General features: G+C 39.6%; 1 non-coding gene across 1 annotated transcript; it reads right to left on the bottom strand.

The window, feature by feature from the left end:
• Nucleotides 1-9,260: 9,260 nt before the first annotated feature.
• On the bottom strand, nt 9,261-9,366 carry LOC140840299 (small nucleolar RNA R71). The gene has a single exon (XR_012119885.1). It is a non-coding gene; the product is annotated as a small nucleolar RNA R71 (small nucleolar RNA).
• Between the last annotated feature and the right edge of the window lie 2,946 nt (nt 9,367-12,312).

Below are 12,312 nucleotides of genomic sequence, written 5' to 3'. Positions count from 1 at the left end.
TAAAACCGATGATGCTTCAAACATTGCGGATTTGTTCTTTAGAGACGTCGTTAGGTTGCATGGCATGCCTAGGACTATTGTTTCTGGTCGCGAAGTTAAATTCTTGAGTTACTTTTGGAAGACTTTATGGGCTAAACTTGACACAAAATTGTTGTTTTGTACTACTTGTCATCCTCAAACGGATGGACAAACTGAAGTTGTCAATAGAACTTTGGGAGCACTTTTGCGTGCTATTCTTGAAAAGAACTTAGATTGACATTTCTATGGACTTTATTTTGGGGTTGCCTAGGACTAAGAAGGGGAGGAATTCTATTTTTATTGTTGTGGATAGATTCTCTAAGATGGCACATTTTATAGCTTGTCATAAAACCGATGATGCTTCAAACATTGCGGATTTTTTCTTTAGAGACGTCGTTAGGTTGCATGGCATGCCTAGGTTTATTGTTTCTGGTCGCGATGTTAAATTCTTGAGTTACTTTTGCAAGACTCTATGGGCTAAACTTGGCACAAAATTGTTGTTTTCTACTACTTGTCATCCATAAACGGATGGACAAACTGAAGTTGTCAATAGAACTTTAGGAACACTTTTGCGTGCTATTCTTAAAAAGAACTTGGATTGACATTTCTATGGACTTTATTTTGGGGTTGCCTAGGACTTAGAAGGGGAGGGATTCTATTTTTGTTGTTGTGGATAGATTCTCTAAGATGGCACATTTTATAGCTTGTCATAATGGTGCTTCAAACATTGCGGATTTGTTCTTTTGAGAAGTCGTTAGGTTGCATGGCATGCCTAGGACTATTGTTTCTGATCGCGATGTTATATTCTTGAGTTACTTTTGGAAGACTTTATGGGCTAAACTTGGCACAAAATTGTTGTTTTCTACTACTTGTCATCCTCAAACGTATGGACAAACTGAAGTTATCAATAGAACTTTGGGAACACTTTTGCGTGCTATTCTTAAAAAGAACTTGGATTGACATTTCTATGGACTTTATTTTGGGGTTGCCTAGGACTAAGAAGGGGAGGGATTCTATTTTTGTTGTTGTGAATAGATTCTCTAAGATGGCACATTTTATAGCTTGTCATAAACCGATGATGCTTCAAACATTGCGGATATGTTCTTCAGAAAAGTCGTTAAGTTGTATGGCATGCCTAGGACTTTTGATTCGGGTCGCGATGTTAAATTCTTGAGTTACTTTTGGAAGACTTTATGGCCTAAACTTGGCAAAAAATTGTTGTTTTCTACTACTTGTCATCCTCAAACAGATGGACAAACTTAAGTTGTCAAGAGAACTTTGGAAACACTTTTACGTGCTATTCTTAAAAAGAACTTGGATTGACATTTCTATGGACTTTATTTTGGGGTTGCATAGGACTAAGAAGGAGGGGATTCTATTTTTGTTGTTGTGAATTGATTCTCTAAGATGTCACATTTTATAGCTTGTCATAAACCGATGATGCTTCAAACATTGCGGATATGTTCTTTAGAGAAGTCATTAAGTTGTATGGCATACCTAGGACTTTTGATTCTGAACGCGATGTTAAATTCTTGAGTTACTTTTGGAAGACTTTATGGCCTAAACTTGGCACAAAATTGTTGTTTTCTACTACTTGTCATCCTCAAACAGATGGACAAACTGAAGTTGTCAAGAGAACTTTGGGAACACTTTTGCGTGCTATTCTTAAAAAGAACTTGGATTGACATTTCTATGGACTTTATTTTGGGGTTGCCTAGGACTAAGAAGGGGCGGGATTCTATTTTTGTTGTTGTGGATAGATTCTCTAAGATGGCACATTTTATAGCTTGTCATAAAACCGATGATGCTTCAAACATTGCGGAATTGTTCTTTAGAGAAGTCGTTAGGTTGCATGGCATGCCTAGGACTATTGTTTCTGGTCGCGATGTTAAATTCTTGAGTTACTTTGGGAAGACTTTATGGGCTAAACTTGGCACAAAATTGTTGTTTTCTACTACTTGTCATCCTCAAACGGACGGACAAACTGAAGTTGTCAATAGAACTTTGGGAACACTTTTGCGTGCTATTCTTAAAAAGAACTTGGATTGACTTTTCTATGGACTTTATTTTGGGGTTGCCTAGGACTAAGAAGGGGTGGGATTCTATTTTTGTTGTTGTGGATAGATTCTCTAAGATGGCACATTTTACAGTTTGTCATAAAACCGATGATGCTTCAAACATTGCGGAATTGTTCTTTAGAGAAGTCGTTAGGTTGCATGGCATGCCTAGGACTATTGTTTCTGGTCGCGATGTTAAATTCTTGAGTTACTTTTGGAAGACTTTATGGGCTAAACTTGGCACAAAATTGTTGTTTTCTACTATTTGTCATCCTCAAACGGATGAAAAAACTGAAGTTGTCAATAGAACTTTGGGAACACTTTTGCGTGCTATTCTTAAAAAGAACTTGGATTGACATTTCTATTGACTTTATTTTTGGGTTGCCTAGGAATAAGAAGGGGCGGGATTCTATTTTTGTTGTTGTGGATAGATTCTCTAAAATTGCACATTTTAGAGCTTGTCATAAAACCGATGATGCTTCAAACATTGCGGATTTGTTCTTTAGAGAAGTCGTTAGGTTGCATGGCATGCCTAGGACTATTGTTTCTGGTCGCGATGTTAAATTCTTGAGTTACTTTTGGAAGACTTTATGGGCTAAACTTGGCACAAAATTGTTGTTTTCTTCTACTTGTCATCCTCAAACGGATGGACAAACTGAAGTTGTCAATAGAACTTTGGGAACACTTTTGCGTGCTATTCTTAAAAAGAACTCTGATTGACGTTTCTATGGACTTTATTTTGGGGTTTCCTAGGACTAAGAAGGGGGGGGATTCTATTTTTGTTGTTGTGGATAGATTCTCTAAAATTGCACATTTTAGAGCTTGTCATAAAACCGATGATGCTTCAAACATTGCGGATTTGTTCCTTAGAGAAGTCGTTAGGTTGCATGGCATGCCTAGGACTATTGTTTCTGGTCGCGATGTTAAATTCTTGAGTTACTTTTGGAAGACTTTATGGCTAAACTTGGCCCAAAATTGTTGTTTTCTTCTACTTGTCATCCTCAAACGGATGGACAAACTGAAGTTGTCAATAGAACTTTGGGAACACTTTTGCGTGCTATTCTTAAAAAGAACTCTGATTGACATTTTTATGGACTTTATTTTGGGGTTGCCTAGGACTAAGAAGGGGCGGGATTCTATTTTTGTTGTTGTGGATAGATTCTCTAAGATGGCACATTTTATAGCTTGTCATAAAACCAATGATGCTTCAAACATTGCGGAATTGTTCTTTAGAGAAGTCGTTAGGTTGCATGGCATGCCTAGGACTATTGTTTCTGGTCGCGATGTTAAATTCTTGAGTTACTTTTGGAAGACTTTATGGGCTAAACTTGGCACAAAATTGTTGTTTTCTACTACATGTCATCCTCAAACGGATGGACAAACTGAAGTTGTCAATAGAACTTTGGGAACACTTTTGCGTGCTATTCTTAAAAAGAACTCTGATTGAAATTTCTATGGACTTTATTTTGAGGTTGCCTAGGACTAAGAAGGGGAGGGATTCTATTTTTGTTGTTGTGGAAAGATTCTCTAAGATGGTACATTTTATAGCTTGTCATAAAACCGATGATGCTTCAAACATTGCGGATTTGTTCTTTAGAGACGTCGTTAGGTTGCATGGCATGCCTAGGACTATTGTTTCTGGTCGCGAAGTTAAATTCTTGAGTTACTTTTGGAAGACTTTATGGGCTAAACTTGACACAAAATTGTTGTTTTGTACTACTTGTCATCCTCAAACGGATGGACAAACTGAAGTTGTCAATAGAACTTTGGGAGCACTTTTGCGTGCTATTCTTGAAAAGAACTTGGATTGACATTTCTATGGACTTTATTTTGGGGTTGCCTAGGACTAAGAAGGGGAGGGATTCTATTTTTGTTGTTGTGGATAGATTCTCTAAGATGGCACATTTTATAGCTTGTCATAAAACCGATGATGCTTCAAACATTGCGGATTTGTTCTTTAGAGAAGTCGTTAGGTTGCATGGCATGCCTAGGACTATTGTTTCTGGTCGCGATGTTAAATTCTTGAGTTACTTTTGGAAGACTTCATGGGCTAAACTTGACACAAAATTGTTGGTTTCTACTACTTGTCATCCTCAAACGAATGCACAAACTGAAGTTGTCAATAGAACTTTGGGAGCACTTTTGCGTGCTATTCTTAAAAAGAACTTGGATTGACATTTCTATAGACTTTATTTTGGGGTTGCCTAGGACTAAGAAGGGGAGGGATTCTATTTTTGTTGTTGTGGAAAGATTTTCTAAGATGGCACATTTTATAGCTTGTCAAAAAACCGATGATGCATCAAACATTGCGGATTTGTTCTTTAGAGAAGTCGTTAGGTTGCATGGCATGCCTAGGACTATTGTTTCTGGTCGCGATGTTAAATTCTTGAGTTACTTTTGGAAGACTTTATGGGCTAAACTTGGCACAAAATTGTTGTTTTCTACTATTTGTCATCCTCAAACGGATGAAAAAACTGAAGTTGTCAATAGAACTTTGGGAACACTTTTGCGTGCTATTCTTAAAAAGAACTTGGATTGACATTTCTATTGACTTTATTTTTGGGTTGCCTAGGAATAAGAAGGGGCGAGATTCTATTTTTGTTGTTGTGGATAGATTCTCTAAGATGGCACATTTTATAGCTTGTCACAAAACCGATGATGCTTCAAACATTGCGGATTTGTTCTTTAGAGAAGTCGTTAGGTTGCATGGCATGCCTAGGACTATTGTTTCTGGTCGCGATGGTAAATTCTTGAGTTACTTTTGGAAGACTTTATGGGCTAAACTTGGCACAAAATTGTTGTTTTCTACTACTTGTCATCCTCAAACAGATGGACAAACTGAAGTTGTCAATAGAACTTTGGGAACACTTTTGCGTGCTATTCTTAAAAAGAACTCTGATTGACATTTCTATGGACTTTATTTTGGGGTTGCCTAGGACTAAGAAGGGGCGGGATTCTATTTTTGTTGTTGTGGATAGATTCTCTAAGATGGCACATTTTATAGCTTGTCATAAAACCAATGATGCTTCAAACATTGCGGAATTGTTCTTTAGAGAAGTCGTTAGGTTGCATGGCATGCCTAGGACTATTGTTTCTGGTCGCGATGTTAAATTTTTGAGTTACTTTTGGAAGACTTTATGGGCTAAACTTGGCACAAAATTGTTGTTTTCTACTACATGTCATCCTCAAACGAATGGACAAACTGAAGTTGTCAATAGAACTTTGAAAACACTTTTGCGTGCTCTTCTTAAAAAGAACTCTGATTGAAATTTCTATGGACTTTATTTTGAGGTTGCCTAGGACTAAGAAGGGGAGGGATTCTATTTTTGTTGTTGTGGAAAGATTCTCTAAGATGGTACATTTTATAGCTTGTCATAAAACCGATGATGCTTCAAACATTGCGGATTTGTTCTTTAGAGACGTCGTTAGGTTGCATGGCATGCCTAGGACTATTGTTTCTGGTCGCGAAGTTAAATTCTTGAGTTACTTTTGGAAGACTTTATGGGCTAAACTTGACACAAAATTGTTGTTTTGTACTACTTGTCATCCTCAAACGGATGGACAAACTGAAGTTGTCAATAGAACTTTGGGAGCACTTTTGCGTGCTATTCTTGAAAAGAACTTGGATTGACATTTCTATGGACTTTATTTTGGGGTTGCCTAGGACTAAGAAGGGGAGGGATTCTATTTTTGTTGTTGTGGATAGATTCTCTAAGATGGCACATTTTATAGCTTGTCATAAAACCGATGATGCTTCAAGCATTGCGGATTTGTTCTTTAGAGAAGTCGTTAGGTTGCATGGCATGCCTAGGACTATTGTTTCTGGTCGCGATGTTAAATTCTTGAGTTACTTTTGGAAGACTTCATGGGCTAAACTTGACACAAAATTGTTGGTTTCTACTACTTGTCATCCTCAAACGAATGCACAAACTGAAGTTGTCAATAGAACTTTGGGAGCACTTTTGCGTGCTATTCTTAAAAAGAACTTGGATTGACATTTCTATAGACTTTATTTTGGGGTTGCCTAGGACTAAGAAGGGGAGGGATTCTATTTTTGTTGTTGTGGAAAGATTTTCTAAGATGGCACATTTTATAGCTTGTCATAAAACCGATGATGCATCAAACATTGCGGATTTGTTCTTTAGAGAAGTCGTTAGGTTGCATGGCATGCCTAGGACTATTGTTTCTGGTCGCGATGTTAAATTCTTGAGTTACTTTTGGAAGACTTTATGGGCTAAACTTGGCACAAAATTGTTGTTTTCTACTATTTGTCATCCTCAAACGGATGAAAAAACTGAAGTTGTCAATAGAACTTTGGGAACACTTTTGCGTGCTATTCTTAAAAAGAACTTGGATTGACATTTCTATTGACTTTATTTTTGGGTTGCCTAGGAATAAGAAGGGGCGGGATTCTATTTTTGTTGTTGTGGATAGATTCTCTAAGATGGCACATTTTATAGCTTGTCATAAAACCGATGATGCTTCAAACATTGCGGATTTGTTCTTTAGAGAAGTCGCTAGGTTGCATGGCTTGCCTAGGACTATTGTTTCTAATCGCGATGTTAAATACTTGAGTTACTTTTGGAAGATTTCATGGGCTAAACTTGGCAAAAAATTGCTGTTTTCTACTATTTGTCATCCTCAAACGGATAGACAAACTGAAGTTGTTAATAGAACTTTGGGAACACTTTCGCGTGCTATTCTTAAAAAGAACTTGGATTGACATTTCTATGGACTTTATTTTGGGGTTGCCTAGGACTAAGAAGGGGCGGGATTCTATGTAATAGCCGAGCCCGGTGTACGGTACGGTTTAAGTTTTGTATGTTTATTTGGGTTATTTGATTAGATGTTTAGAGTTGTGTTTATGGGCCATAGTATTGTTGGTTATTATTGTCTTGAGGTGTAGTTGTTGTTGGTTGCGTTGTTTCAGTGTTTCGGATCAATTTTAGTTGCATTAGTATTGTTCTTGGCCGTGACCATACCGCACCCGCGCTCATGGACAGGACTGCACCCGCGGTCTTTATTGTTGGATTTTGGTGGTTTGGCCGTGAGTTCACCGCACCCGCGGTGATGTTAGTACCGCACCCGCGGTGAGCACCGCTGATATGTGTCGTTTTTACGTGTTTTATTGCATTGGTTTAGTTGTGTTTGCATGGTGCATGTATGCATTTCGTTTACTTTCTGTTAATTTTAGAGTAAATATTTGCATTTTATCCTATCTCACTCGGGCGTGATTAATTTGCAGGAAAAAAGGCCGGAACAACCAAAAATCGGAGCCAAGTGCCAAGTCAAGACAAAAAGGACAGAAGGATTGGCGCTCGGGCGGTGAAATTCTACCGCCCGAGCGCGAGATGAAAGCCCCAAAGGAACTTCGACAGAAATGTCGGCGCTCGAGCGGTAGTTTTCTACCGCCCGAGCGCGAATGCTGCATAAGCCAAGGAAAATTACAGAGAATGTGGCGCTCGAGCGGTACTTTTCTACCGCCCGAGCGCCACCTATTTTTGGAAATTGTTATTCGCGATTTCTTGCCTGATTTGATGATGGGGAACGATATGGTAAGTCTTGGGGGACGAATTGGGGGGATGATTGAGAGATTTCAGACATATTTTGAGAGCCAAAAAAGGGATTTTGGAGAAATTTTGCACTTGGATTGAAGATTCGACGGTTTCCGGGCATCGTTCTTCGCAGATTTCGTCACGCCTAGTATTTCTAGTTTATTTTCCTTTGTTTAAACATTGTTTTGCTTATTTTAATTATGAATTCTAGTAGCTATCTTTCATATTTGTTGGGATTAAAGGGGATCCTACCCCAAACTTTTAGTTGATTAATTCATATTTTGAGTTGTGCTTTATTCTTGATTACACTACGATTGTTATTGTGTCGTTTGAGCGTAGCTAACTTTTACGACGATTTTATATCACGAGTGAGTTCGAGAGAATAACTAGTGATAGGATCGAGTAGTATAATCTGCGGATCTACAATTTGCATAGACATATGAAATTGGATACGTGCCGATAGTCATAGTCCTTAGTGTCGAAAACTAGGGGATTTCATCAATCGAAATGCGGTTCATTCTTGATAAATGATTAAAGACATTTAATTACTTCATTGAGTGAATTAGTTTGGCATAGCTCGAGAGAGTGTGTTCAATTAAATAGGAAATCCTGTCGGAAGCGTAGAACACAATCGAACGAATTAATTAATTAATAAGGGGTAGGTGAACCAGAATTCCCAACAAATTCTTTTATCATTTGAAATTTAATCCATTGATTTAGCATTCATATTTTATCATTTAATCTTTGAACTTGTTTATTTAATTTTCTTGCATTTTAGTAGTTATAAACAAACAACCAGACTTCGTCGCTAAAGTTTCATTAACTAAAATAATACTTGTTAAATACAGTCTCCAGTGGAACGATACTCGTATTCATATACACTATACTATTACTTGACATCGTGCACTTGCGATTACATTTTGAGCATACAAAATCATATTTTCTTGGGGAATTCATAGTGCAAGTTTTGCTCGATCAAGTTTTTGGCACCGTTGCCGGGGACTGTTAATCTACAATTATATTCTTAGTTATGTTCTTTAGTGTATTTTATTTTTACTGAACTAACACTCCATATTTTGATTCAGATATCTCTTCCGGTGCATGCCAAAGTCACTTGACTTGGAGCTTGAGTGTGACCCTGAAATTGAAAGGACTTTCCGCAGGCGAAGACAACAGCAAAGACTTAAGGAACCGATGGAGAGGCACGAACAAGAGCAGGAGGCAGAGCGCCAAAACGAGAGACGAATTGAGATGCCACGCCGCATACCCATGTTAGAGTATGCCCAACCTTCTTTGGATGGTGCACGCCCCAGCATTGTGAGGCCGATTGTGCGGGCAAACCAATTCGAAATAAAACCAGCCATTATCCAGATGATTCAGAACACCGTCCAATTCGGAGGAACTGCTGTGGACGATCCAAACACACACATCGCGGATTTTCTTGAGATTTGCGATACCTTTAAATTTAATGGAGTTTCTGATGATGCTGTTAGACTGCGTTTATTTCCTTTCTCTTTGCGTGATAAAGCTAAAGCTTGGTTGAATTGTTTACCTGTAGGTTCGATCGCTACATGGGAGGACATGGCGAAGGCGTTTCTTATCAAATACTTTCCTCCATCAAAAACCATGAAGCTGCGAGCTGACATTACAACATTTGCTCAGTTCGATCAAGAGTCACTATATGAGGCATGGGAGCGTTTCAAGGATCTATTACGAAGATGCCCACATCACGAGTTACCACTTGGGTTAGTCATTCAAACTTTTTATTACGGTTTGCTTACTCCTAACCGTACTATGATAGATGCTGCAGCGTGTGGGAACCTATTGAGGAAGACTGCGGAAGAAGGATATGAGTTGTTGGAGGAGATGGCTGCTAGCAGTTATCATCCTCAATCTGACAGAAACAACCAGCGGAGAAGTGCAGGAGTGCACCAGGTAACTGATTTTTCTACTATTACTGCACAACTTGATGCTTTAAACAGGAAAATAGATGGCTTGAACTTGGGTGGCACGGCTATGCGTTTGCAAGAGGTATTCTGTGAGAAATGTGGAGGTGAGCACTATGTGAAAGACTGTCAAGATGACAATCCATTCTATGTGCCCGAAGGAGCACCTGTGCATCAAGTGGGAGTCCAAAACCGTCCACGGAATGAACCTTACTCAAACACATATAATCCTGGGTGGAGGCAACATCCCAACTTCTCATGGGGCGGTCAAAACAGTCAGAATAGGCCGCAAGGAGGACAACAATATGGGAAACAACCGATGTACAGATCCGATCCTCCTAGAGAAGAAAAGTCCAACTTGGAACAAATGATGTCTAAGTTTATCTCATCCACTGAAACTCGACTCCAAAACCAAGATGCATCAATAAAGGGGCTCGAGAATCAAATTGGACAGTTGGCCAAGATGATAGCAAGTCGAGAGCCGGGCACCTTGCCAAGTAATACCGAGACTAATCCAAAAGAGCAAGTAAAGGCCATTGAGTTGAAGAGTGGAAAGATTTTGGAGCCTAGAGAGAAAGAGAAAAGCCAATTACCGGATGAGCAGGCTGAGGCGTCAAAAGGTAAGTCATCTAACTCTACACCAGCACCCACGGCACATCCTAGGATTGTTATTCCCCCGCCTTTCCCTGCAGCATTGAAAAAGGCAAAACTAGATGCACAATTCGGTAAATTTCTTGAGGTGTTTAAAAAATTGCATATCAATATTCCCTTTGCCGATGCTTTAATGCAAATGCCTAGTTATGCCAAATTCTTGAAGGACATCTTAGCTAACAAGCGAAAATTGGAGGATCACATGACAGTGAACTTGACTGAGAGTTGCTCTGCTTTGGTGCAAAACAAAATCCAACCGAAACTAAAAGACCCAGGGAGTTTTTCTATCCCTTGCATGATTGGTGATGTTGTTTTTCGTAAAACATTGTGTGATCTTGGTGCAAGTATTAATCTGATGCCCTTATCTGTTTTCAGGAAACTCGGATTAGGAGAGCCTAAGCCGACGAGGATGTGTTTACAACTGGCTGACAGGTCTGTCAAGTACCCCCGCGGAGTGATTGAGGATGTGCTAGTGAAAGTGGACAAGTTTATCTTTCCTGCGGACTTTGTGGTGCTTGATATGGATGAGGATGAGGAGATGCCTCTGATTTTTGGTAGACCGTTCCTTGCGACTGGCAAGGCACTGATTGATGTGCAAGAAGGGAAGTTGCGATTGAGAGTGGGCGACGAAGAGATTACTTTTGATGTGTTTAATGCACTTAAGCACACACTGCATTCTGATAGTTGTTTTAGAATTGATGCGTTTGACTCTCTTGCGTCTAACTATGTGCAGGATGCTCTTAGGGACCCTTTGGAGGCCACTATCGATACTGAATTGGGAGAAGAGGAATTGGATGAGGAAAGAGCCGAAATTGTGGCACACTTAATGAGGATGCGACTAGAGGATCTGGGAGAACGAAGAGATTTGACCCCTCAAAGGTCAAGCATCGAGGATCCCCCAACACTTGAGCTGAAGCCGTTGCCTCCACACCTCAAGTACGTGTATTTAGGTGAGAATAACACTTTACCTGTTATTATTTCTGCTGCTTTGACAGATGTGATGGAGGACAAACTGTTGGAAGTATTGAAAGCACACAAGGGTGCATTTGCGTGGAAGGTGGCGGATATCAAAGGGATCAATCCATCAGTCTGCATGCACAAGATCTTGATGGAAGAGAAGTACTCACCTCTTGTGCAACCTCAGACAAGATTGAATCCTAAGATGCAAGAGGTAGTGAAAGCTGAAACGATTAAGCTTCTCGATGCAGGTATTATCTACCCTATATCTGATAGTGCATGGGTAAGTCCCGTTCAATGTGTGCCAAAGAAAGGTGGGATTACTGTTATCACAAATGAAAATAATGAATTAATACCCACTAGGACTGTTACGGGATGGCGTGTGTGCATTGATTATAGAAAATTGAATGATGCCACCCGTAAAGACCACTTTCCCCTTCCCTTTATCGATCAGATGCTTGAGAGGTTAGCGGGTCATGAGTTTTATTGATTTTTGGATGGGTATTCGGGGTACAACCAAATTATGATTGCGCCGGAGGACCAAGAGAAAACCACTTTCACTTGTCCTTACGGCACTTTTGCTTTTCGCCGCATGCCGTTTGGTCTCTGTAATGCCCCTGCCACATTTCAACGTTGCATGACCGCTATATTCCATGATATGATAGAAACTTTTCTTGAAATTTTTATGGATGATTTCTCGATATTTGGCTCTTCTTTTGATGATTGTTTGCAGAATCTGACGGTAGTGTTGAGGAGATGTGAGCAGACAAACTTGGTGCTTAATTGGGAAAAATGCCACTTCATGGTACAAGAGGGAATTGTCCTAGGGCACAAGGTTTCGGGGGACGGAATCGAGGTGGACAAGGCGAAAGTTGAAGTGATTAAGAACTTACCACCTCCGGCGTCCATAAAGGGAGTTAGAAGTTTTCTAGGCCACGCCGGTTTTTACCGGCGTTTTATCAAAGATTTTTCTAAAGTTGCCAAACCTCTATCTTCTTTACTCATGAAAGATGTATCCTTTAACTTTAATTCTGATTGCTTGCAGGCATACGAGAAGTTGAAGGAGCGCTTGGTGACGGCTCCTGTCTTGGTAGCACCAGATTGGGATCTACCTTTCGAGATCATGTG

Source organism: Primulina eburnea, chromosome 8 (assembly GCF_022965805.1).
Source record: "Primulina eburnea isolate SZY01 chromosome 8, ASM2296580v1, whole genome shotgun sequence".
Taxonomy (NCBI): Eukaryota; Viridiplantae; Streptophyta; class Magnoliopsida; order Lamiales; family Gesneriaceae; genus Primulina; species Primulina eburnea.
The sequence above is the reverse complement of the archived record's forward strand: the minus strand, read 5'-3'. Positions and strand labels throughout refer to the sequence as shown.